Raw genomic sequence first — 25,318 nt, 5'->3', positions numbered from 1 at the left:
GATCTTTTCAAGAAAGAGGAATTGGAGCCTCAGGACATCTTGAGGCCACTGGACTTCTCACTACTCTTTGCCCATTAGCCAAATCATAAGCTGGTATTTCAAAGAGAGGGCAGGTTTCTATCCCTGTTCTGCATGTGGCCAGGCCCCTTTGACTAGTTTTCATTTCTCCATTCTAGAGCAGCAGTTCATTTTTTTAGGCTTCTTGTGTCTGGCCCCCAACCCAACCATCTCACAGGTGCACCTTCCCTGCAGCAAGCACTCCCATCCAGCTTGTCTTTGTCTCATGGGGAGGACCTGACAGTTGAGAGGCATAGCTCAAAGGAAGGTCCCAAAGGAAGAGGAGACTGAGCGTAAACAAGGGTAGAACAGCGGGTGTGCTCAGGGATCACACTCTGCTCTGGGGCTGCACCTTTTCCCAGAGATGATTTGTGAAGGCTAGAACCCACATATACAATGCTCTTGTTGCTATTTTTTTTTTAGGGATAGACATTGAAATCACTCTAGGAAGAATAAAGGAAAACTCACCATTTCTTTGGGGAAAATTAAAGTGTTCAAAGTAAACTGATTCTGCAATTCCTAAATAAGCAGAGAGGAATCAAAATAATGTCTGACAGCTAATGAACTCATATGCCTCAGAAAAGCTATAGGAACACATCTTACAGTCTACCTCTATTAGTCACTGTTTGCTGCATAATATATTAGTCAAAAATTTCGTGGCGTAATGAGAGAGTATATTGGGACGCCTGGGTGGCGCAGTGCATTGGAGCCTCTGCCTTTGGCTTGGGTCATGATCTCGGGGTCCTGGGATCGAGCCCCACATTGGGCTCTCTGCTCAGCAGGGAGCCTGCTTCCCCCCCCTCTCTGCCTGCCTCTCTGCCTACTTGTGAGCTCTTTCTGTCAAATAAATAAATAAAATCTTTTAAAAAAATAAGGAGAGTATATTATCACACAGTTTCTGTGTATCCGAAATTCAGGAGCAGCTTAGCCAGGTAACTTTGGATCATGGTTTATCAGGAGGAGGCAGACACAGTGTCAGTCAGGACTAATGTCATGTGAAGGCTTGACTAGGGCTGGAGCAGCCACTTCCAAAATGGCTGCTCAAAGGCTCTAGGCCAGAGACCTACATTCCTTGCTGGGGGTGGGGACAGTCTCTCCATGAGTTACAACATGGCACTGATTTTTCTCAAAAAATAGAAAGTGCGAGAAAGAGAGAGAGAGAAAAAAGAATTCACGATGCCTTTTATGGCCTAATCTTGGAAGTCTAACACTATCATTTTCATCACATTCTATTAATTGGAAAGCACTAAAGCCATCCCATACTCAAGGTGAGGGGAATTCGGCTCTACTTTTTGAAGGAAGGTATATCTAAGAATCTGGGAATACCTTTTAAACTATCGTATTAGCGGTCTTTAGAAACTGAAGGAATTGTGAGAGCTGTAGAATCAGTCAGATTAAAAAAGAATTGGTGAGAAAGGATAGTTGGTCCACATTAGTCTAGTTTGAAATGAGTGACTGAGTTTTGTTCCTAACTTCAAATTCCAGAAACTGGCTATCTCCATAACGTTTCAGTTCTAACTGAAAACATTGAAATCTCTGTGCATGCCTGATAGAAAATAGTATCATGAAAAGAAATGTTTCCTCTGATAGAATCAGAATACCTATAATCAGGCACTTGGTTATAGAATATGTGATGGTTGCTGTATTCGTCATTATCACTCAGTAATGTTTAAAACATTACTTATGATTTTGGACTGTAGGTGCAGGGAGTTGATTTAATCACACTCATCAGCTCATTGCCCTTGGTCATCTCCAACCTACATAAAGAAATACACATTTTCCCCCTTTCTATCTCCACTCACCTCTCTTGTTCCTGTGCTCTGTCCTAAGCACTCACTCCAACTTGCTTCATATATTTTCTTTAAGATTACCAAATAATATGTGATGTTGTTTTTTGCATGTATTTAACACACATAAATAAAATTGTGGTACAAAAAGTAAAATAAAAACAAAAGAAAATTGGAATAGCTCTGGTGTTTAGAATGAAGTAATGGGATTAGAACTTCTATGTACCTTTAAGCAGATACCGAAAACAAGCGGTCATAACAGTTTCTGGAGAGAAATGAGACTGAAAATGGCTAATTTTATAGCCGACCAGACCAATCTCCCTCCTTTACTCTGGCAACAGAAAGAGAAGCAAACATGCAGAGGCCCATTGCTGACATGAGAAAGAACATTTTGCTTTCTGCCAGACACTGGCCTATAAGAAATGGGTCTCTGCCCTAGAGCACTTGCAGTGTCCAGCAATATGGGGAATTAGAGGCCTGACAAGGCTAAAATATGGTCAATGGTAATAAAAGTTAGCTAGAAGAAGCCCAGAATTTGAACTCTGTAGCAAATACTCAGTTCTAATCCTTCCCTTCCCCCTCTCTTTACGATTTAATACTTGGCAAGGGAAAGGTCACTTGACAATATTTATTAGCTCATTAACTGTAAGTGTCTTTGCTGCCATGGGAGATATTTTTTTAATAACAATTCTATTCTGTTCTACAAGCTACACTGCAGGTGTCTCTCCATTGTGTAAATGAAATGGTGAGTGCTAGCTCTCTCTTGGTTTCCAAGATCCATAACTAAATATTATTATTTTTTTTTTTCCCAGCTAGTGAAAGGGAACATGGTCAGACTGAGTCAGGCTTGGCAGACTTACATGAGACCAACTAGGCAAATATCAGTGTTGCCTGAACATGGGCAGTACTTTCAAAATGATGAATTATGCCTATCTTGTTTTCCCTGTTCAGAACCTCCATTCTTAAGGAAAGGGAAAGGAAACAGAATTAGCATGCATTAGTGCCAAATACTCTATCAGGACCTTTATAGACACTATTTAATTTAATTCTCCCAACAGCTGTATTAAATAGGGAAGAAATTAAATAGGGAAGAAATCTTTGCCACTAATAAACCAGATGAGGAAACTGAGTCTCAGAAAAGTTAATTTGCTCAGTCACACAGCTGTTATGTGGGGAAGCTGAGATTCAAACCTAAGTTCATGCTTTTCAAACATGTAATATTCTATGTTTAAAAAGTAATACAGTATCCTCAAAAATTGTGCAACTTCTCATTTGCTTTCCAGAAAAGTCTGAGCTTGGTTGAAGATGATTCAGTTGCAGCAATAGATAAAATGTTACTGGATTTCTGATAAAAAAAAGATTTATCCTCTTGGAATGAGGAGCATTGATTCTTTAAGTAAATCAAAATGTGTTTTTTCTATTGGATTATTTTTAAATATAAAACTGATCACAGCTTAGCTCTTTTGGGGGAGATCTATCCCACCAGTTCTAGTTGGTGAGGGTATGATACCCATTGACCAAGAAGTACCAAAAATTCATTCATATATTCATTTCCTGCATTGACACAGGTTTTCCACTTGAGCACCTCCCCCACTCTTGGTTTGACTAACTCCTCATTATTCTTTAAAACTTATCTCAAGTATCAGCTTTTCTGAGAACATTATCTTCCCTCTCATAGTACCTATACAATTTTCGTTGTTTTGTACGACTCACACCACATTTTTTAATGGGTGCATTTGTCCCACTGCCTGAGTATTCCTTGAGAGCAGGGGTTTTGTCTCACTCACCTCTATGTTCCCAATATCTAATGGCTGACATTTAGAGGGTTCTCTAGTCATCGAATGAGTGAATGGACAAATGAATGAGTGGTTAGTATGATTAGATGATTATTCATTTATCACTATGCTCTGTAATATTTCATATGAAGTCTAATGTTGGGTGCCATGACTTCGGTGATATTTGAATCCAAAACCCATGGCACAGTGACAACACTAGAAACTCGGGGATGAATGTATCAAAGACCAAATCAATTTCTCTCTCTCGATCTCTTCGTGTCTCTCCTTCTTTCTTTCCCTCTATCACACACACACACACACACACTTTTTCTCAAATCAGGGGATCAGTAAGTCATCCCATTCTTTGCTATGAATTGAAGGACTTTTTAGGTTCGTTTATGTGGGTCTCATCTGGAGAGGACATTACCTCTACATGACATTTATCCATAACGAGGATCCTGATAAACTGTGAAAGAAAATGTTGTTTATTGGAAGAGAGATTTGCCAGAATTTGAGAACTGTCCCATAGTACCTGGAACTGAGAGCTTATATTCTTGTGAGTTGAGTAGAAAGTGTTTGGTAGGAGAGTATGATTAACCATGACAGGCCAGTTGGTTAAAAAACTTTTCATCATTTTGGGCTTCAAAGTTAATGCCTATTTAAAATGAATTCAGTCATTTCAGAAGGTGAGATTTAAATAAAATCATCACAGAATGTTTAAACAGAAAGTCTATCCAGGGTTTTGAAATAACTTAATTTTAAATAATAATTAATCGAATTCTTGACTTTTCCTATTCCTTTTGATTATAATGCTGTGGAATCACTTTTTTTTTTTTTAAATGAAAGCATTAAAGATTGTTTATCTCACTTTTCTATGCTAATGGGGTCTCAGAAAAGGATGTTTCTGCTTTGCTTTGCCCTGTCTTCATGATCAAAGAGGGTCTTAGGAGCCCAGCTGAACAGAAAGGAAAATGGCTTGTGATTCAGAATCAGGCCTGAGGTTGGTGGGGAGAGGAGACGGGGTGCTGATGATATCAGGAGAAAGCATTCATTTTGCAGGTTTCAGGAGCATATCGGCAGTTGTGCACATTTTGTGCGGGTTGTCCTTCAGACAGCAACTGAATAGATGCCAACAGATGTGGAAGTAATAGTCCTTCGGATTTAAAATGCTGTCTACATCTACACGAGGGAGAATCAAAAGAGTTCTCCTTGTTTTGTGGATGTTCAGTATGAGCAAATGCAGTTTTATAAATTACCAGCCATTATTTTATCTTTTAGAGGGCTCCTTAGGTCACCTTTTAGAATTTTTCTTCCTTTCTGGAGCAACGTGCCTGGTAGCCAGAACGACCACATGTCCAAAATTTTGAGAGCAGTTCTGATGTAAAATACTCTATCCTGCCGTACACCCCCCACGTGTTAGATCGTGCGACCAGTCTGGGGTTCAGAAGGCATGGTCACCATAGATTTAGCCATTCCAGATGAACAGCTGCATTCCGGCGATCTCAGACGATTCGCTCATCCGTGCCTGCTGTAGCACCCCTCCGGCTGGGACCCCACGCAGTGCTGTTCCTGAGCAGAAGACAGGAGGGGAAAAAGAAGGGTGCTTCTCTCTTACAATATTACAGGAATACTATTCCACACAATTTGTAAAGTGCAGACAAAGGTAGTTTTGTTGTTGTTGTTGTTGTTAACTTACACAATGTGTACCGTAGAAAAGTCAAAAAAATATAACCAAGCTAAGCAAAGAAAAACATTCCAATCCTATCTGTTATCCTAGCCACAATTCCTTTTTAGTATTTTCCTGTGCATATATAAAAACAGATTTTCTAAGTATCTTTTTTTGCTTGACTGAAAATGTGGTGCCAATATCATTTACAGTTTTCTCACCATATTTCTCATTTAGCCGTGTATCACAAACATCTTTCTGTATCATTAAATACATATTTTCATCATGATCCTTTTAATCACTGCCTGGAACTCTGTAAAAATATGCAGTACATTAATTGAGAGTCCTTTGGAGGTTGTTATTCTGCTGTTTTACTCTTACAGACAATACTGAGAAAAGACACGATTTTCTTCACATATAGTTATTTGGGTGGTGATATTGGACTTTGTCCTGCAGCAGTCTGCAGGTCTTCCTGAAAGTTTCCAGGAATGATAGCTGGCTGTAACGTACAAAAGTCTGGTCCTTACATGCCCAAACGCATCAATGACACACTAATGAATCCCATTTTTAATCTTTGCTATCATTTGCCATTGGCTTCTCTTGTGTTTCTCAAGGATTCTCTGGTGTCCAGACCAACTTTCCTGATCATCTCCTTGCCATTATTTTTTTGGCTGGATGTGGCAAGCATTGTTCTGAGGTCAGTCTATGGTTGAGTCCGTCTGGATCACATTTTCGGGTGGTGCATCACACACCATGTCTGCTCCCTGGCTCCAACCAACAAGACTTTAAAGAGATTTTTTAAAAGGCTCAGAAAGTTTCTTGGATATCAAACAGCTCTTATAAAAATAACATTTTTATGACTTAAAATGTAAATGAATCAGAAACATATGGATTAAATTTCCTTTGAAATACCCATGGGTTTAAAAACTGGAGGGAAGAGTGCTTGCAAAATGAGTTAAATTGAGTTTTGCCAAAAATAAAACACTTGAAAAATTGTGGGGGATGTTTCGCTGATCCCTAGGTGTTCATGGGTTCTCCATTCTCTATCTGAGAAGTACTTAGATCTTAAAAGTTGGGCCACTCAATAAAATGCACTTAAGACTAATTCAATGGACGTTTGGGTCTCTAGTTAAAGAAGTGATATCAGAAAGTCGATTTTAGATCAAATGTGCTTGAAAGATGCCATCCTTCTTCAGTATCTCCCAGTGGCCTCTACCAGCTGTGGGCGTGTGTGCGGGGTATCTCCTGTGTGATGCGTGCTCCGAGAGAGCTAAGGCTATGTCGGTTAAGGGTTGATAGTGTTTGTGAAACAAATCCAAATTAACACTCCTTTCTTAAGTTCCCTTTCTGCCAGTTACTCCAGTATTTCCGTACTCTTCTATCTTGGGTCAGGATCCATGGAAGCAGATCTTCAGACAGAGATTCTTGTGTAAGTGATTTATTGAGGAAGTGCTCCCAGGAGAAATCTGTAAGGAAGTGAGGGGAACAGATAAGGCAGGGGCAGAAGCTAAGCAAAGATGTGGTTTCAGCTGAAAACTAGCCTCAGCCTGATCTTACAGGGCAGCACCTATACCTTCTCACGCTGTTTGTCTCCTTGAGAGCATATCCCACCTCAGCTGGGCATTAGCTGTTTTTACCTGCCCTTGGAGGGGGCAACCCCACCCCTGGCTGTTGGGGGAGGGGCAGCTCCAGTTTCTACTGAGGACAGTCCTTGGGGGCATTATTTCCAGGCAGAGCATAAAGAGTCTTAACAGAAAGTATCCTCAGCGATGGGGGATAGAAGCAACAGGCACAAAAAGGGGATTTGGCCAGGCATCAACGGTGTCTACTACATATATCCCTCTTTCTCAAAACCTTGAAAACATCTTTAATTTTTCTCTCTCATGCTTTCCCCCGCTTCAATCAAATTCTTTCCATTTTATTTTTTGTGTGTGTGTGGTTTTTCTTGTATTTATCTTCTTTGGCTATTTCCCACAGCAGTCCTATTAGTCTAGGCTTCGACATCTAATATCTGGATTACCCTACCCATTTCCCAGCTAAATTCCCACTTTAGGATTCCCCCTAACCCAGATTATCCGACACATTGCTGGATTAATATTCTCCAAATGCCATTATCAAATGCTTTGGAATCAGTTGTAATTCTTAAATATTTATGGGAACGATTTTCAAGATGAAAATACATTAAAATTGTGGTGATTTCTTTAGAGTGCCATTAAATGCTAACATAGTAATTTTAAAGTAATGACTTTTTTTCTTATATCTGATTTTACACTAAAGTAGATTATAATGTGGAAAAGTAAAGCTTAAGAAAAATCATTTGAAAAATATTGAAAAAATCTATCAATTAATTAAGCTAAAATCTTATTTATATAAAATGGTATATAAAGCACTTAGGCCAGTGCCTGATAAAAGCGCACAGTGGATACTGTTTAATATTCTTATTTATTTATTTGACAGAGGGTGAGAGATCACAAGTAGACAGAGAAGCAGGCAGAGAGAGAGGGGGAAGCCGACTTCCTACTAAGCAGAGAGCCGGATCATGACCTGAGCCTAAGGCAGAGGCTTAACCCACTGAGTCACCCAGGCACCCCTAATATTCTTAATCTTGACACAAGTCTCATAACTGATCTCTCTGGTTACACTGTTGTCATCCTCCATTAGATGCTTTACACAGAAGCAAGAGTGATTATGTTTAAACCCAAATCATATGATTATATTTCTGCCTTGCTTATATCTCTTCCACAGGTATTTATAGTGAAACCCAATGTTTACCTTGGCCTGTAAACACAACTCAACCTTTCTCTGCCCAAGTCTCTAATCTCAGCTCCAGCCATTGCCTGACACAGGCTTCTAGCAAGGGGCCTTCCTTCAGTTCCTTAAATGGCAGCCTCTTTCCTGCCTCAGTGTCTTTGCACCTGCTGTTGCCACCACCTGGAAAGGTCTCCTCCCACCTTACCTACCCTTTGCATGACTGATCACTGTTACATCTCAGCTTAAATGTTTCCTTCTCAGAAAATCTTTTCCTTACTTATTCATTCATTCATTCAATAAGTACTAATTGAGCATCTGCTCTGTACCAGGCACTATTCTAGTCCTAGAAAAGGAAGGAAAACAACTGTCACAGTAAAAAGGTAAACAGTTCTTGTCCTCATAGAACTTACATATGAGAAAAGAGAGAGAAAAACAAAATGAGTAAGCAAATATGTGTGTGTATGAGAAAGTACAGGTGAGAAGATGAGTGCTAGAGTAGGATGATTGCTATTTTTAGTAGAAAGATCAAAAAAGTCCTCTTTATTTTTTTTTAATTTTTATTTTTAAAGATTGTATTAATTTGGCAGAAAGAGACAGAGAGAGTGAGAGGGAATATGAGCTGGGGGAGAGAGAGAGGGAGAAGCAGGCTTCCCACTGAGTGGGGAGCCTAAAGTGGCCTCGATCGCAGGACCCTGCGATCATCACCTAGCCGCAGGCAGACACTTAACAACTGAACCACCCAGGTACCCCAGAAAAGGCCTCTCTAAAAAGGGATCTTTATTTAAGCAAAGACCTGAAATAGCTCCACCCATGCCACTGTATATTCTGCATTTCTGTCTGTGTTTTATCCCCGTTAAAGCTACTTATTAAAATTGGTCATTATTTTTTCTACTTTTGCCTGTTTTTTTTTTCCCACTAGATTGTAAATTTAATGAGGACACAATCATTTGTCTTATTCACTATTATATTTCCAACATGTTGCAAAGTACTCAATGCATAGAAAGTACTCAATATACATTCACCCAATGAATATGTGAAGGTGTTTATTATTACTGAACCAAAAATTAGAAACCGGAGTTATTCTCAAATGCAACCTATTATATTGGAAAGAAATAAAATGCTATGTGTGAAAGCACATCATATGATGACAAAAGCTTAGAAGAACAAAGTGAGTTGTAATGAACAAAAATAATTCTCTCTCATACTTGTAGGATAGAGATGGGGCATAAATAAAAGAGAAATACCTTGGCTACCATCTTTGCATTGCTGGGCATTCCATCATGTTGCAACAGAGAGCAAAAGTAGAGCCATAGTCCCCTCTGAACCTTTGATCTCTGTATTTCTCCCACACCCACCCTATTAAATATAAAAGAAAGAAAAAGAGTACCCACCAAATCCTCCAGGTCTATCTTACTTTCACTAGAAGATGAAGATGAAGTACAGACAATGATTCATTAAAGATCATTTTGGGTGGGTGGATGGGAATGAAACTAATCAAATTGCTTATTCATATCTGAATAGTCAACAGGCTGAATTATAAAATTTTCCACTTTTGTGGAAAATTACCCATAGATCTGGCAAGCAGCATCCTTTCCCTGGTCACTGTGCTTATGAAAATTCCACGATGCTCTCTAGCTGTGCTCTCCCAGATGGCCCTCCAGTCTTGGGGTCAGAAAGACTTGTTCAAACAAAGGCCATGCCATTCCCGTCTCGACCATGCTTTGGGGATCAGAACCTCAGAATTTTTTTGTCCAGACACTTTCTGGACTTGTGCAGGGTCTTTACTATGTCCTGCTTCCAAAGAGCAGTTTGCAAAGCTGATTTCCACACCCAAGGAACGATGACCAAAGACTGGCTCCTGGTGGGGTAAGTGCAGAACTTCACAGCTGGTGAGTCCACATGCATGTTCTTGAGGTCCCTTGCAACATAGGATGGAGGCCAGCATGGGAAGTGGAGGGAGAGATGCAGGGTGCAGAATAGGGTCTGGGTGGAAGGGACTGACTCTCTCAAAGCTGCCAATATTTGGCTTAGAACTCTAAGACACCTGGGAATTCTACATTTGAATTTAGCTTTTTCACTTCAAACGTGTGATATTGGCAGAGGTGGGAGACCAGTCACCCCTAGCAGGTCAGGATCACTCGGCTTGGATTGAGTGCCTTGAAGCTCATGGTGTATAAATATCTCCATCTGTATTCTTGCCCTGGGTCTTGGAAATGTTAGGGTCAGGCTGTTCACTTCCCAACCTTGGACCAAAAGTCTAATTCTCTTCTTTTTTCAAATTCATCATAGACTAAAAGGAGAAACTTTGTGTAGTCTGGTATGAACTCGATCTGATGGTGCTATGTAGAGAATATTTGTGTCCCCCTCAAATTCACACATTGAATTCCTATTTCCCAATGTGATGGTATTAGAAGGTGGGACCTTTGGGAAGTAATTAGGTGATGAGGGTGGAGCTCTCATGAGTAAATTACTGTCCTTATAAGAAGAGACAGAAGGGAGATGATTTCTCTCTCCTCCAGGTAAGGATACAGCAGGAAGGTGACCATCTGAAGAACAGAAAGAAGGCTCTCACCCTAGACACCAAGGCTAGCCCCTTGATTTTGTACTTTTCAGTCTCCTGAACTGTGAGAAATAAGTGTTTGTTCTAAAGTCATCCAGTCTATAGTGTTGTAGCAGCCTAAACTAAGACAAATAGAGAGATATATCTTAGGAGAGAAAAAAAAAAAAAACCATAAAGCCCATTCAAAATTTGGAAACCTAAAAGGTAGCCATATCTTTATACACACTGACCTCCAGCTAAAAAGTACCAACTATAACAAGGCTCCCAAGAGTGTCACACCAGTGCTGGGAGAGACATGTGGGCTGTGCCTAATGGAGGCATCATTTCTTATAAACACCTGCATCCCTCTGAGATCTGTATTACAGGCCCTCTTCCTAGACTCCATCATTCTTCCCTGGGGGAGAGACTTGGGAATTAGAAAATATCCAGCTAACATCCTAGTGTTATTCTAAGGAAGGCCAAGAAGACAAATTAGGATGGTCTAGGCCAAGAAGTCAAGGGAAGTACAGGAATTTACAATCCTGTAAATTATTCTAATGGATGTATTCAGAGAGAATAGTTATGAATTCATTTAGATTACTGAGGAAAAATGATCCAGCAAATTGAATTCCAGGTGGAGCAGGAAGGTTCAGAGTTTGGTCAACACTCTGATAGACACTTGAGACATGTTTAATATTGTTTTATTTCATGTTTCTTTGATAACTAAGGATATTGAACATTGCATAATGTGATTTACTGACCATGCATATTTCCCCTTTTGTAAACTCTCCCAATTTTTTGCCTATTGTTATTGCTGGTTTGGGGTATTTATTTAAATAAGACTTTTATAATTTTTATCTTTTATCTTTTTTTTTCCTTCAGTAAGCGCTACACCCAGTGTAGGCCTTGAACTCATAACCCCCAAATCAAGAGTCCCATGCAGTACTGACTGAGCCAGCCAGGTGTCCCTGTTTTTCTATATTTTTTCATAGAAGAGGTTTTACATTTTTTCATTTTATAATATAAATTTCGGGGCATTGTGATTTATCTTGTACAAAGTTTGCTCATTAATTGGGGCAAAAATAATCCTTAACAATATTTGGTCTTTTACACAGGAGAGTGCTATGTAGCTATATTTCTTTCTTTTCTTAATTTTGAGGTAATTTTAGATACACTTTCAGTGAGTAAGAAATAATAGAGATCATGTGCACTATCTCCCCAGTTTTTGCCAATGGTAACATCTTGCAAGGCTGCAGTAAGATAAGATAGACGAATGGATAAGGAAGATGTGGTCCATATACACTATGGAGTATTATGCCTCCATCAGAAAGGATGAATACTCAACTTTTGTAGCAACATGGACGGGACTGGAAGAGATTATGCTGAGTGAAATAAGTCAAGCAGAGAGAGTCAGTTATCATATGGTTTCACTTATTTGTGGAGCATAACAAATAGCATGGAGGACAATGGGAGATGGAGAGGAGAAGGGAGTTGAGGGAAACTGGAAGGGGAGGTGAACCATGAAAGACTATGGACTCTGAAAAATAATCTGAGGGTTTTGAAGGGGCAGGGGGTGGGAGGTTGGGGGAACCAGGTGGTGGGTATTAGAGAGGGCACGGATTGCATGGAGCACTGGGTGTGGTGCATAAACAATGAATACTGTTACACTGAAAAGAAATAATAAAAAAAAAAGATAAGAGAAACAGGATATTGACATTGACACAGTAAAAATGCAGGACATTTCCATCACCAGAGACCTCCCACAGGCTGCCCCTTTTTATCCAGAGTTCCTCTTTACCACTCACACCCTTCCCACCTCTGACAACCACTAATCTTTTGTTCATTTCCACAATTTTGTCATTTCAAGAGTGTTATACTAATGGAATTATATAGTATGGAAACTTTGGAGACTGGCTTTTTCCATGCAGCATACATTTTGAAAATTTATTCATGTTGTTCTGTGTACTGTTCTTTAAAAACAACAACAAAAAAGCTTTTCTAGGTATGCAATCATGCATTTTACTTCTCTGCTTGTCTGTCTTTTAGTTCCCTTTCTTGCTTTGTTGCAGTGGGTGGACCCTCCAGCACTAGGTTCAACAAGAGTGGTGAGAGCTGTCATCTTTATCTTTTTCCCAAGCTCAGGAGGGCTTCCCTAGTAAAGATAAGGTTAACTCAAGGTTTTTATAGGTGCTTTTGGTCAACTTGAGGAAGTTTACCTTTATTCTTATTTTGCTGAGAGGTTTTTTTTTTTTTTTTAATCATGAATGAGTATTGAATTTTGCCAAATGCTTTTCCTGCATTAAGGTGATTATGTGCTATTTCTTCTTTAGCTATTAATATTGTAGATTACCGTGATTCATTTTTTTTAATGTACCAAATCAGTCTTCTGTCCCTGGAATGAGTCTCACTGGGACATGAAATATAATTCTTATTTATTGCTGAATTTGATATGCTAATATTTTATTAAAGATTTTTTTGATATTCATAAGAGATACTGGTGTGTAGTTTTCTCTTTTTTATACTGTTATTTGTCTCAAGTATTTTTGTAATTTTTATTTATCTTTTAATTTTATTTTCCAATATATAGAGGTTACATCTTACTAATTTTTAATATAAATTAAATATAAATTGGGCTATATCAGTTTTGTAAAATGAACTGGAAAGTGTTCTTTTCCATTTTTTCAGAGTTTGTATAAAATTGCTCTTAAACCTTTTGTAAAATTCTCAAAGAAACCATTTGATCTTGGAGATTTCCTTTCTAGGAATTTTTAAATGGTTTAAATTTCATTTTTAAATGGTGAATTCAATTTTTTAAAATACTTAATATATCAAATGATGTATTTCAGATCAGGTGAGTTGTAGTAATTTGTTTTGTTTTTTGTCTAAGTTGGCAAATTCATGTGTGTAGAGTTATTCATAGCATTCCCTTATGATCTTTTTGGTGTCTGCAGTTATTAGTAGTGATAAACCCTATTTCATTTTTGGTATTGGTATGTCTTTCATTTTTCTTTGACAGCCTTGTCAATTTATTGATCTTTTCAAAGAACCATCTCTTTGTTTCATTAGGTGTTGTTTTTCTGGTTTCAGTTTCATTGACAACTGTTTTATCTTTACTTATCTTCTTTCTTTGGTTTTAATTTTCCTTCTTTTTGGTTCTTGAGGTAGGAGTTGAGATTACTGATATGAGACTTTACTTTTCTTTTTTTTAAGATTTTTATTTATTTATTTGATACACAGAGAGAGATCACAAGTAGGCAGAGAGGCAGGCAGAGAGAGAGGGGGAAGCAGGCTCCCCGCTGAGCAGAGAGTGCGATGTGGGGCTCGATCTCAGGACCCTGAGATCATGACCCGAGCTGAAGGCAGAGGCTTAAACCACTGAGCCACCCAGGTGCCCCACTGATATGAGACTTTTCCTATTTTCTAGTGTATCTGTTTGGGCTATAAATTTCCCTGCTGGTTCTGCTTTAGTTGTGTCTTGCAAGTTTTTTTTTTTTTTTTTTTTTTTTTTTTAGGTGTAAATTATTGGCTCGTGATTTATTTCTTATTGACGGCCTTTTAAGTGCTAAACACTTCAAGTACCTATAGTATTTTTTTTTTAATTTTGTATTTTTTATAAACATATATTTTTATCCCCAGGGGTACAGGTCTGTGAATCACCAGGTTTACACACTTCACAGCACTCACCAAATCACATACCCTCCCCGATGTCCATAATCCCACCCCCTTCTCCCAAACCCCCTCCCCCCGGCAACCCTCAGTTTGTTTTGTGAGATTAAGAGTCACTTATGGTTTGTCTCCCTCCCAATCCCATCTTGTTTCATCTATTCTTCTATCCACTTAAGCCTCCATGTTGCATCACCACTTCCTCATATCAGGGAGATCATATGATAGTTGTCTTTCTCTGCTTGACTTATTTCGCTAAGCATGATACGCTCTAGTTCCATCCATGTTGTTGCAAATGGCAAGATTTCATTTCTTTTGATGGCTGCATAGTATTCCATTGTGTATATATACCACATCTTCTTGATCCATTCATCTGTTGATGGACATCTAGGTTCTTTCCATAGTTTGGCTATTGTGGACATTGCTGCTATAAACATTCGGGTGCATGTGTCCCTTTGGATCACTACATTTGTATCTTTAGGGTAAATACCCAATAGTGCAATTGCTGGGTCATAGGGCAGTTCTATTTTCAACATTTTGAGGAACCTCCATGCTGTTTTCCAGAGTGGCTGCACCAGCTTGCATTCCCACCAACAGTGTAGGAGGGTTCCCCTTTCTCCGCATCCTCGCCAGCATCTGTCATTTCCTGACTTGTTGATTTTAGCCATTCTGACTGGTGTGAGGTGATATCTCATTGTGGTTTTGATTTGTATTTCCCTGATGCCGAGTGATATGGAGCACTTTTTCATGTGTCTGTTGGCCATCTGGATGTCTTCTTTGCAGAAATGTCTGTTCATGTCCTCTGCCCATTTCTTGATTGGATTATTTGTTCTTTGGGTGTTGAGTTTGCTAAGTTCTTTATAGATTCTGGACACTAGTCCTTTATCTGATATGTCGTTTGCAAATATCTTCTCCCATTCTGTCAGTTGTCTTTTGATTTTGTTAACTGTTTCCTTTGCTGTGCAAAAGCTTTTGATCTTGATGAAATCCCAATAGTTCATTTTTGCCCTTGCTTCCCTTGCCTTTTGCGTTGTTCCTAGGAAGATGTTGCTGCGGCAGAGGTCGAAGAGGTTGCTGCCCGTGTTCTCCTCAAGGATTTTGATGGATTCCTTTGATATGTTGAGTTTTCATTTTCATTCAGTTCAATGTATTTTTTATATTTCTTTTGAGATTTCCTCTTTGGCCGATGGGTACTATAAACACCTGTTGTTCAGTTTTTAAGTGTTTGGAGAATGTTCCCATTATTCTGTGACTGATTTCTGTTTTGGTTCTGTGGTGGTTAGAGAATACATTGGTAGCATTTCAATTCTTCCAAGTTTATTAAGGTTTGTTTTATGGCCCAGGGTCTATTTTGCTATATTTCTATGAGGACTTGAAAAGGACATGCGTTCTGCTGTTGTTGGGTGCGATGTTCTCTAAATATCAATTAGATCTTATTGTCTCATGTTGTTGAGTCCTTCCATACTCTTACCAGTTTTTCTGTCCTCTCTCATTTGTTGAGTGATGATGTTGAATTCCCCAACTATATGAGTGGATTTGTCTATTTCTTCTTTCAGATCTATCAGCTTTGCTACATGTATGTTCTAACTCTGTTGTTTGCTGTACACTCACTTATGACTGCTATGTATTCTGGGTGGATTGACAATATTATCACTAAATGATGTTTAACTCTGTCTCTGGTAATTGTCCTTGTTCTGAAGTTTACTTGAATATTAACATAGTTGAGGGGCACCTGCGTGGCTCAGCGGGTTAAAGCCTCTGCCTTCAGCTCAGGTCATGATCCCAGGGTCCTGGGATCGAGCCCACATTGGGTTCTCTGCTCAGCAGGGAGCCTGCTTCCCCCACCCCCCTCTCTTTGCCTGCCTCTCTGCCTACTTGTGATCTCTGTCAAATAAATAAATAAAATCTTTTAAAAAATAATAACAGTTGATTCTGCTTTTTTAAAAAATTGTTTTTATGATACCTTTTCCCTTCTTTACTTTGAACATGACTATATTGTTATCTTTGAAATGAGCTTCTTGTAAATAACATATAGGGTGTCATGTTTTAACGACTGAGCCACCCATGTGCCCCTATAGGCTGTCATGTTTTTAAATTCACTGTGCCAATCTTTGTCTTTCAGTGGTTGCTTTGGTTATTATATTACGTGTGTGTAAATAGTCCTAGTCTATTCATGTGTCATTTTGTCTCATTTTCTTTTCTCTCATTTTTTTTTTTAAGATTTTATCCATTTACTTGAGAGAGAGAGCAAGTGAGAGAGAGTAAGATGGGGGTGCAGAGGGAAAGGGAGAGGCAGACTCCCCGCTGAGCAGGAAGCTCAGTCAGGGGCTGGATCCCAGAATCTTGGATTTATAACCTGAGCCTAAGCAGATGCTTATTCAACCGAGTCACCCAGGCACTCGTACCCTATCTCATTTTTAATATAATTGTCTTAAATCTTCTCGCTAGATACACTTAGAACCAAACTAATGTTAACATTTTTGCTTTAAACATCAGTTATAAAAGCTAAACTTAATGTATTTTTCTAACCATGTTTTTTTCCTAACAATGATTTTTTCTAACCATGTTCTTTCTTCTTTATGGAAATTCCAAGATCCCCTCTATTGTCATTCCTTCTTGTTCAGAGAATCTCATGCGGCCATTCTTTAAGCACAGGTACACTGGTGGTAAATTTTTAATTTTATTTCACCCTTGAATGTCTTGATATTTCCTTTATTCCTGAAGGACAGTTTCCCTGGATATAGGATTCTGTATTGACATTTGATTTCTTTCAGCACTTAAAACATATCTTGCTGCTTCCCTGTAGTCCCAATGGTTTCTGATGAGAAATCTGCTATCATTCAAATTGGTTTCTCCCTAAAGATAGTGTGTATTTTTCTCTGGCTGCTTCCCACATTCTTTTTCTTTAGTGTTCAGAAGTTTAATTATATTGTATCTTGATGACACTTTCCTTGGTTTATCCTACCTGGCATTCATCAAGCTTCTTGAATCTACGGGTTTAGGTCCCTTGCAACATGTGAGGAGTTTCAGCTGTTATTTCTTTAAATACTTTCCCAGCTGCCCCTGACACATACAACTTTCTCTCCTCTTTCTAGCAATCTAATGGCACAAATGTTAGATCTTTTATCATTCCACAAATATGAGGCTCTGCTCAGTTTTTCCAGTCTATTTTCGCTCTGTTGTTCAGATGGGCAATTTTTTAATTCTTCTATCTTCCTATCTTCTCATTTTTTTCCTCTGTGTCTTCTGTTCTGCTGGTGAACCCAGTCACTGAACTTTGCATTTCAGTTATTGTAGTTTCCAGTTCTAAATTTTCTGTTTGGTTCTTCTTTATAACATCGGTTTCTTTTCCAAGACTTTGTATTTTTTTTTTCAATTTTCTTAAGCATCATAATAATTGCCATTGTAGCATTTTAAATCATGGCTCCTTTAAAATCTTTGTCAGATAATTCTAACATGTTTGCCATCTCAATGTTGGTGTCTAATGATTGTCTTTTTTCATTTTTTTTGAGATGTTTCTCATTCATAGCATGACTATTTTATATTTAAGTCAGGACATTGTATATCATGAGATTGGTTTTATTTAAGCCTCTATTTTAGCTGGCTTTGTGTACTGTCTCTGGCCGTGGAAAGTAAGACACCACCTTCTTATTCTCAGGTGAAAATATAAGCACAGGTTCCTTACTCAGCCTTGTTTGCATGGAAGGTTGGGGGAGCCTTGTTATTGCTGGGCAGGCTTCAAGTCCAGTTCTTCCCCTTGTCCTACTGGCAGTAGGGTAGACATGGCCTTATTGCTAAAGGGCGACAGTAAATGTCTTGACTCTTCACTAAGCTTCTTCTAACACCATCATCAGGAGGGGAAGGAATGCTTCATTAATTCTGGAGAGGTGTCCCAGACTTTCCAAGTGATGTCCCCTAACACTGAAGACTTCTTTACTTCTCTGTGGGAATGAAAGCAACTTCCTTCTTTGACACTACATCTATAGGGGCGTTGGCGTACCTCGTTACAACCTCTTGGAGTGGAAGACTGGACTTTGTACTTACTCTTTACTGACATGGATGGGGCCCATGCTTTTGTGTGTGTGTGTGTCTGTGTGTGTTTTGCTGGAATAAAATATCTAAAAGTATTCTCTTTCTAGGCTGCCCCTATCCTGTTTCTTCGGCTACAGATTACAGGGTTGCTGTGGATGTTGTTTTCTTTTGTTTTTTTTTGTTTTTTTTTTTTTTTTTTTTGGGTCTGTGCTGTTTGCATTCACAGGTTGCCAGTTTCTTTAGCTCTAAAAAGTGAGATATGATAACAAACAAAAACCACCAACAAAATACTCCCACTAATACAACTCATCTTATTCCTCAGATCTTGCTATTCCTTAGCCAATCTGCCTTCTTTCTATTTTTCAGAGTCTTCCGATGTTTCTTTTGCAAATAGTGTCCAGAATTTTTAGTTGTAATTAGAGGGAAGAACAGGAAAAAGTACATCTACTTCATATTCCCTAAAGTGGAAGTCTTTAAATCTTCTTTTATTTCTTTTAGCTGTAGGTATTTTTTTTTTCATTTTATAGGTGCCACATGGTTCTTGTTATATTCATTCTTAAGTTTATAAATAGTTATGTATATAGTTACTATTTCTAAGTTGAGTCTCTGTAGGTTCTAGGACACTTGAATCCTCTACCAGTTCTCAGTTTCTCTGAAACTTCAGGGTGAGTCCCAAGAAGCACATATATGAATGAAAAACATTACAGATAGAATTGCATGTTATTACTAAATGGGGTGTTGATTCTACAGCCTTATACAATTTGGTGTTCTGGTGAACTGAGCTTGAAAGTAGATGATGGTAAAGTAGTGGTTGCCTAATCATGACTTCATTGAGCACAAGGTAAGAGCACAGACCCTGGAATCAAACAACCCAGCTTCTCCATTATATCTAGGTGACCATGAGAAAGCTACTGAATGTTTCAGTGCCTCAGTTTATTCACCTGTGAAATGGAGATAAATGAATACTCCTTGAAGTGAAATCTGCTGCCATTCAAGTTGTTTTTCCCAATAGGTAAGATGTCAGTTTTCTCTGGTTGCTTTTCAGATCATTTTCTCTGTCTTTAGTTTTCAGAAGTTTAGTTATGGAATGTCCTTGTATGGATTTTTTTGGTTTCTCCCATTCAGAGTTCTTCTAGCTTCTTGACGCCATAGCTTTAAGTCTACAGTAAGTTTAAGTACAGTAAGATTTTATATATATATATATATAAAACATATATATATATACAATATATATAAAACATTGGTAAGAGTATCTACCTCATAAGAGCCATGTAAATGTTAGCCACTTGTATTAGCAGTATCTCTTTTCCTCAGGGTTAAAACTAAGAAAATGTAAATGAATTATAGACTTTAGCTAATAATAATGTATCAGTATTATGTATTAACATTAAGTGTAACTAATATAACCATACAAAAATAAAATGTCAGTAATAGAGAAAACTGACTGTGGTATATATGGGAACTCTGTGTTATCTTTGCATTTTTTTCCTGTAAACATAAATTTGTTCTAAAACAATGTTTACTTTAGAAAATGCCTGTGGGAAATGCATGAATGGGAGGAACAATAAAGAACAATAATCAAGGAGTAAGAGTTAAAAAAATTGTTTAACAAAGGAGCTTTATGGAAAATAATATATTTGGGAAGTCTTAATATATAGTCTATAATAATTTATTCTTTTCTCTTGAAAAAATAAATGCAAACAGAGGGCAAAAACTTTAGGCACTCTGTGACTAAACTAGCATGTGGCCAATAGCATTGATTTCAGTTAATAGTTTATAATCACAATAATCAAGCCAGGGCCAATTAACCAAGTTATTGGAACCATTTTTCTAATAGAATAGTTGCCTTGATTCAGACCAGGGAAATATTTGTAGGGAGGTATGCAGTTAGAGTAGCAGATAGACCCACTGAAATTACTAATTATTTTATACAGTTATGGCCAAAAAAGCACACAAATAACTGGCTCATATGAGAGAAATAAACTAACAAAAAAGGATTTGAACAATTTTTCACAACTGTGTTGATATGATTACTGAAAGGTGTATTTAAAACTCATTTTGCCATAGAATCACTAAAAAGCAGTGCATTTGTCATCTAGTTGTTAATTGCTTTTCATAATGCAGTTAAATGATAATCAACCTTTTACATTTGCTCAGTAATCTGATGATGATACGCTATTTGACATTCTTTTTTCATTTTTCAAGGCATTTTTACATGTTTAATAGTTTATTTTTTGCCCGTTGAAATAAAAGTTTGTTTTTCCCCTTATAATCATATATATTTGTTATCAAAATTACAAAACATAAAGAAAAAGAAAATAGCTACCCATAATCTTATCATTTTAACTTTTGAAATGTATTTGCTATTGAGCTTTTTATTTTTGAACTGTAATTGTGACTGTATGTGTATTTAATTTGTGTTCGACTTGACAGTTTACTAGAAGCCCTTCTTCATGCCATTTAAAATTTTTAATAATTCCTTTTTTGAGTATTGTGAAATATCAAACAGTTGTTGTATTATGATTTACTAACCTATTAATGTATTGGATATTTAGGGTTTCTCTGAGTGATATTCTATTCACCCATATTTGTTCCAGTTCCAGAAGAGAAGTCCTCCTAACTTATTGATACTTTGTGTCTCTTTATGTGATGTGATAGTAACAGTCTCATATGTGAAACTCAGGGAAGAAACAACTGGGGTCCAAACAGTCAAATGTGTAGGTCTGAAATATGGAGGTACTTTAAAAAATTTACTTTTAAGTATAGTTGACACACATTGTTACATTGGTTTCAACTGTATGTCATAGTGATTCAAGTTCTTATACGTTACCCTGTGCTCACCACATTGGCTACCATCTGTCACCATACAGCTCTGTTACAATATCATTGACTGTATATCATTGATTATATTCTCTGTGCTGTACCTTTTATTCCCGAAATTTATTCATTCTGCGGCTGGAAGCCTGTATCTACCACTCTGCCTCACCCATTTTGCCCATCCTCCCACTCCCTCCCCTCTGGCAACCACCAGTTTTTTCTCTGTATTTATAGGTCTAATTCTGTAAAGGTACTTTTTTTTTTTAATTGCTACAGTCATTCTGAATCTCATTCATGTCTCTTAACATCCCAAAGATGAAGCACATGTCTGGTTTCCTATATAACAAAGTAGCAAACACACTGCATCCTCTTGTCCAGGACCATTGCTTATAAAACTAGACTTCCAAGTTTAGCTTTATTCTCTCACAGCATATCATTCCATTGGGAGAAGAATTATCTGAACAACCTCTAAGCCCTGGTGGCATTGGACTTCTGAAACCGAGTCCATGACAATGTCTGGTGGGGCAAGGGCAGGCATGGGAAGAAATCCGAAGTCAGGAGCCAGTTAGTTTCCTAGCAGGCTGGAACACAACAGATTTTCCTCATTTTTTCTGCCTTAATATCCACTATGTTGCTCTGCACTATGATGGGGAACTTTTCACAAAGCCCTAAAGATCCCTATGCCACTTAGGTGAACACTTGTAACTCCTGATGTTACATTAAATATTATAATGACATGCTGGGTTTGGATACAAGGGCCATTTCTCAGGCCACCAAGTGTATGTCCAATGCATTGAATTTAAAAAGTCTACTGCTGGGGCTCCTGGCTGACTCAGCTGGTAGAACATGCAACTCTTCATTTTGGGGTTGTGAGTTCAAGCCCCATATCAGACATAGAGCTTACCTAAAAAGATAAATTTTAAAAATCTATTGTTGGTACAGAACACAGGGTGATGGACCTCAACAACTAAAGCGATTATTACATATTTCTCAAATTCACCAGTCAAATGACATTGAAAATATAATTTAACCAGTACTGCCATCATAAACCAACACTTGTTTAAAAAGAACTTGGGGTCTCCTAGGGCAGCCATCATGATGGATCTTCCAGAAGTGTTCGTGTTCCTCATCTGGCCGAGCCAAATCCATTGTTTATTTGTTTGTTTGTTTTTCTGTAATCTCAGTTAGGGATGAAAATGAGAATATTTAAAATGTGTAGTATGTCAAATACTGCAACATGAAAATGCCTTTTGACTTAATAATGACAGAATTTTTTAACTAAAAAAAAAAATACAGCTCATAAAGGGATACCTAAGGATTATAACCATTCATTTACAGAATATTGATTGAGAACCTACTGTGTGTCAGCTGGTATACGAAGTCCTATAAACAAGGCAGAGAAAAATCACTGCAATCATGAAGTGTACCTTTTTCAGAGTCCAGAATTGATGAACCACACTCCCTTCTGAGATAAAGTTGAAAAAGTCAAGGAGAAAACTATTGTTGGAGAAGGAACCTGACCCTGGAAACTCTTTACATTTTTCTTCTGGGTTCATCTCTACTTGCTTAGACTGAACAGATACCGAGATACCACAGGAGAGCATCAAAATCTTCTAAAATGAGAGAGGAACCTAGGGGACAGAGTCCATTGAGGCAGGGACCGGTGAGCAAGCTTCAAATTTTGTGTATGTTGGGAGCTGGGGAGGTTATAGATCACAGAGAGAAAGGAAGTTGTTGGAAAAATAAATAAAAATGTCAAGACTGGGTTGCTTATACTCTACAAAAAACATTACCATATATGAAAGAGAAAACCAAAGTCTCAATCTTCACTAAAATCGGGATATAAACTAGAGTTTTAAAGCAGAACAAGAACCAAGTAATGACAGAGTAGAAGCAGAAGTCAAAATGCTGGGTTTTCTGGCTGTTTTGGAGCTATGAAGTTTCTCAGACTTTTTGAATTTTGTTTTTATTTTTATTTCTTTTGGAGGGGATACTAGTAACCACCACTTCAGAAACTACAAATGGGCTACTGCGATGGAGGAAGATTTGTGGAAAATGAAGGCTCCAATACTGTCCAATTAGATTTTTTTAATCCAGTGAGAACTGTCACTTATGTAAAGGGTCTGCCCTGTGCTTCCGATTGCACTTCAAGGATTAGAAAAAGACTGTGGAGCCACAGCTTTGGAATTATTCTGTATCTTGTCTGGATAGGAATAGGAAAGCCATTGGGAGCTGGCCAAACACTGTATGGGAATTCAGAAGAGAACTTCAAAGAAAAGAAAATAGATTAATTTCGTCCAAGGAAGACAGGCAAATAAAAGGAGGGGGAAGAAAAGAGCACTAGAGCATAGCACAGAGATAGAGCATATTAATTTGCACTGTTTGAAAAGTGAGTCTCTCATCACATCCTTGAAGACGGTATTTGGACAATTTACCATCTTTGTGTTGAAAGAAGACAAGGAAAAGGACAGGTTGTAAAAAGATTTAGGAAAAGTTGGGGAAACGTGGAGCTTCATAAACGCTCGTGTCATTAAATACTACAGTTTGGTTGTAATAAAGAAAATGTATTGTGAGCCTGGTTATCTGAAAGGAAATGAAATAAAGGATGGCTCACTCTTTGGTTGCAAAGGGGCCTATGGATATTTGCCAAACTGCATACATACATTACCAAAAGATGTCCTTCTACCAGGCTACTCAAAGCACCTTTGTTCAATTGGGCTCTTCACATGATTTGGGTTTTGCCTACTATTCCTTCTATTTTAACACATCAAGAGCTATTTTTCTTATATGCCAAAGGTTATTTTTCCCTTTTATAGATGAGGGCAATACTGTCCAATTTCCCTTAAAATTTGAAATGAAAAATTAGAAGTCATGAATAGATAATTTCTCTGAGTTATATCCATTGCCAATCACGATGATCTAAATATTCATCCTGAAAGTGTGATGGAGTATTTTGGAAAAGTCTAAGCCTGTAAAACATTGAGTTGAACAAAAATCTCTCTGATTTCTTCCATAAGGAGGCAGCTTTTCAGTGGTGATCTCAAACTGAGAAAGAGACGAATGGTTTCCTGGCTCATCAGCATCACAAATATTAGCTGGGCATGAAGAGTGATGCAGTCAATAGATATAATCTGACACAAGAGTTTTATCCTGGAAGCTCACAGCCTCGCTGTGACCTAAATTACACACACATGTACACATACAATTTCCAATGACATCAGTCAAAACTTCCTGTGAGCAACTGGGAAAGAGACTTGGCCTAGAATCCCAAGAAACCCAACCTGAGGTTTTAAACTATACTTGTTCCCAGTGCTTTGCAACTGATTCAGTTTCCAACAAAATTATCACTGTCCCTGGTTCCAATAGCAAACAGAAGGGAGAACTGAATTAGGAAGGAGAAATATTTTGTTGAAAACAATGGCATGACTCTGTGAGAACATTTCAGAGGGGCCCCAAAAGATGGAATCCAAAGGTGCTATTTTCAAGATCTGTCAGGTTACCTGGACACAGATGTTCCATGCAGCTACGTTAGGAGGTGAAAAGTGAGCAGGGGTGGGGGATGGGCATGAAGACACACTAATGCCTCCACTTCACTTCAATCTCATTTTCTTTCCTGAAACCAAAGCTTGATTTGCTATTTGGCTCAAGGAGCAGAAGAGGACCGAGGAAGTCACAGTGCATTTCCATTTCTTGTCCAGTTTCCAGTCCCTTGTCAGTAGAGTTGAACCTTGGATGGCCTAGCAACATCCCCATGGAGGTCTGCTTGGCAAAGAGAGGGAAGGCGCTTGTGTTGGAGGACAGCCTTCTGTAGATTTCAGCCCACAAACTGTCCATCCCCTCTGACCCCTGTCAGTACTACAACGGGAAGAACAAGATAAAGAAAACTCCCCTTCTCATCAAAAAGACAAGAATTTTACATATAACAGTCACTAGACAGTGCCTCCTTGGCCAATGTCCAGGCTGGCTACAGAAATTTGTCTGCAACAAAACAAATAAAGGCAGCCCTGTGATTCGAGCAGTGGGTGGTCTAAGTCCACATACACAGCAGCTTCTCCATGACTGACAAATGTCACAATTAGTGGATTACTGGATCAACCATATGAAAATATCCTTTAAAGAAAACATAGTTTAAAGTCACCATTACTGACACACCAGAATGTTTATGTCTACCAGAGGTTAGACTGCATTATAATGTGAAATTATTTAATTGCCAAAATTTATCTACTTTTTC

Source organism: Mustela nigripes, chromosome 18 (assembly GCF_022355385.1).
Source record: "Mustela nigripes isolate SB6536 chromosome 18, MUSNIG.SB6536, whole genome shotgun sequence".
Lineage (NCBI taxonomy): Eukaryota > Metazoa > Chordata > Mammalia > Carnivora > Mustelidae > Mustela > Mustela nigripes.
The sequence above is the reverse complement of the archived record's forward strand: the minus strand, read 5'-3'. Positions refer to the sequence as shown.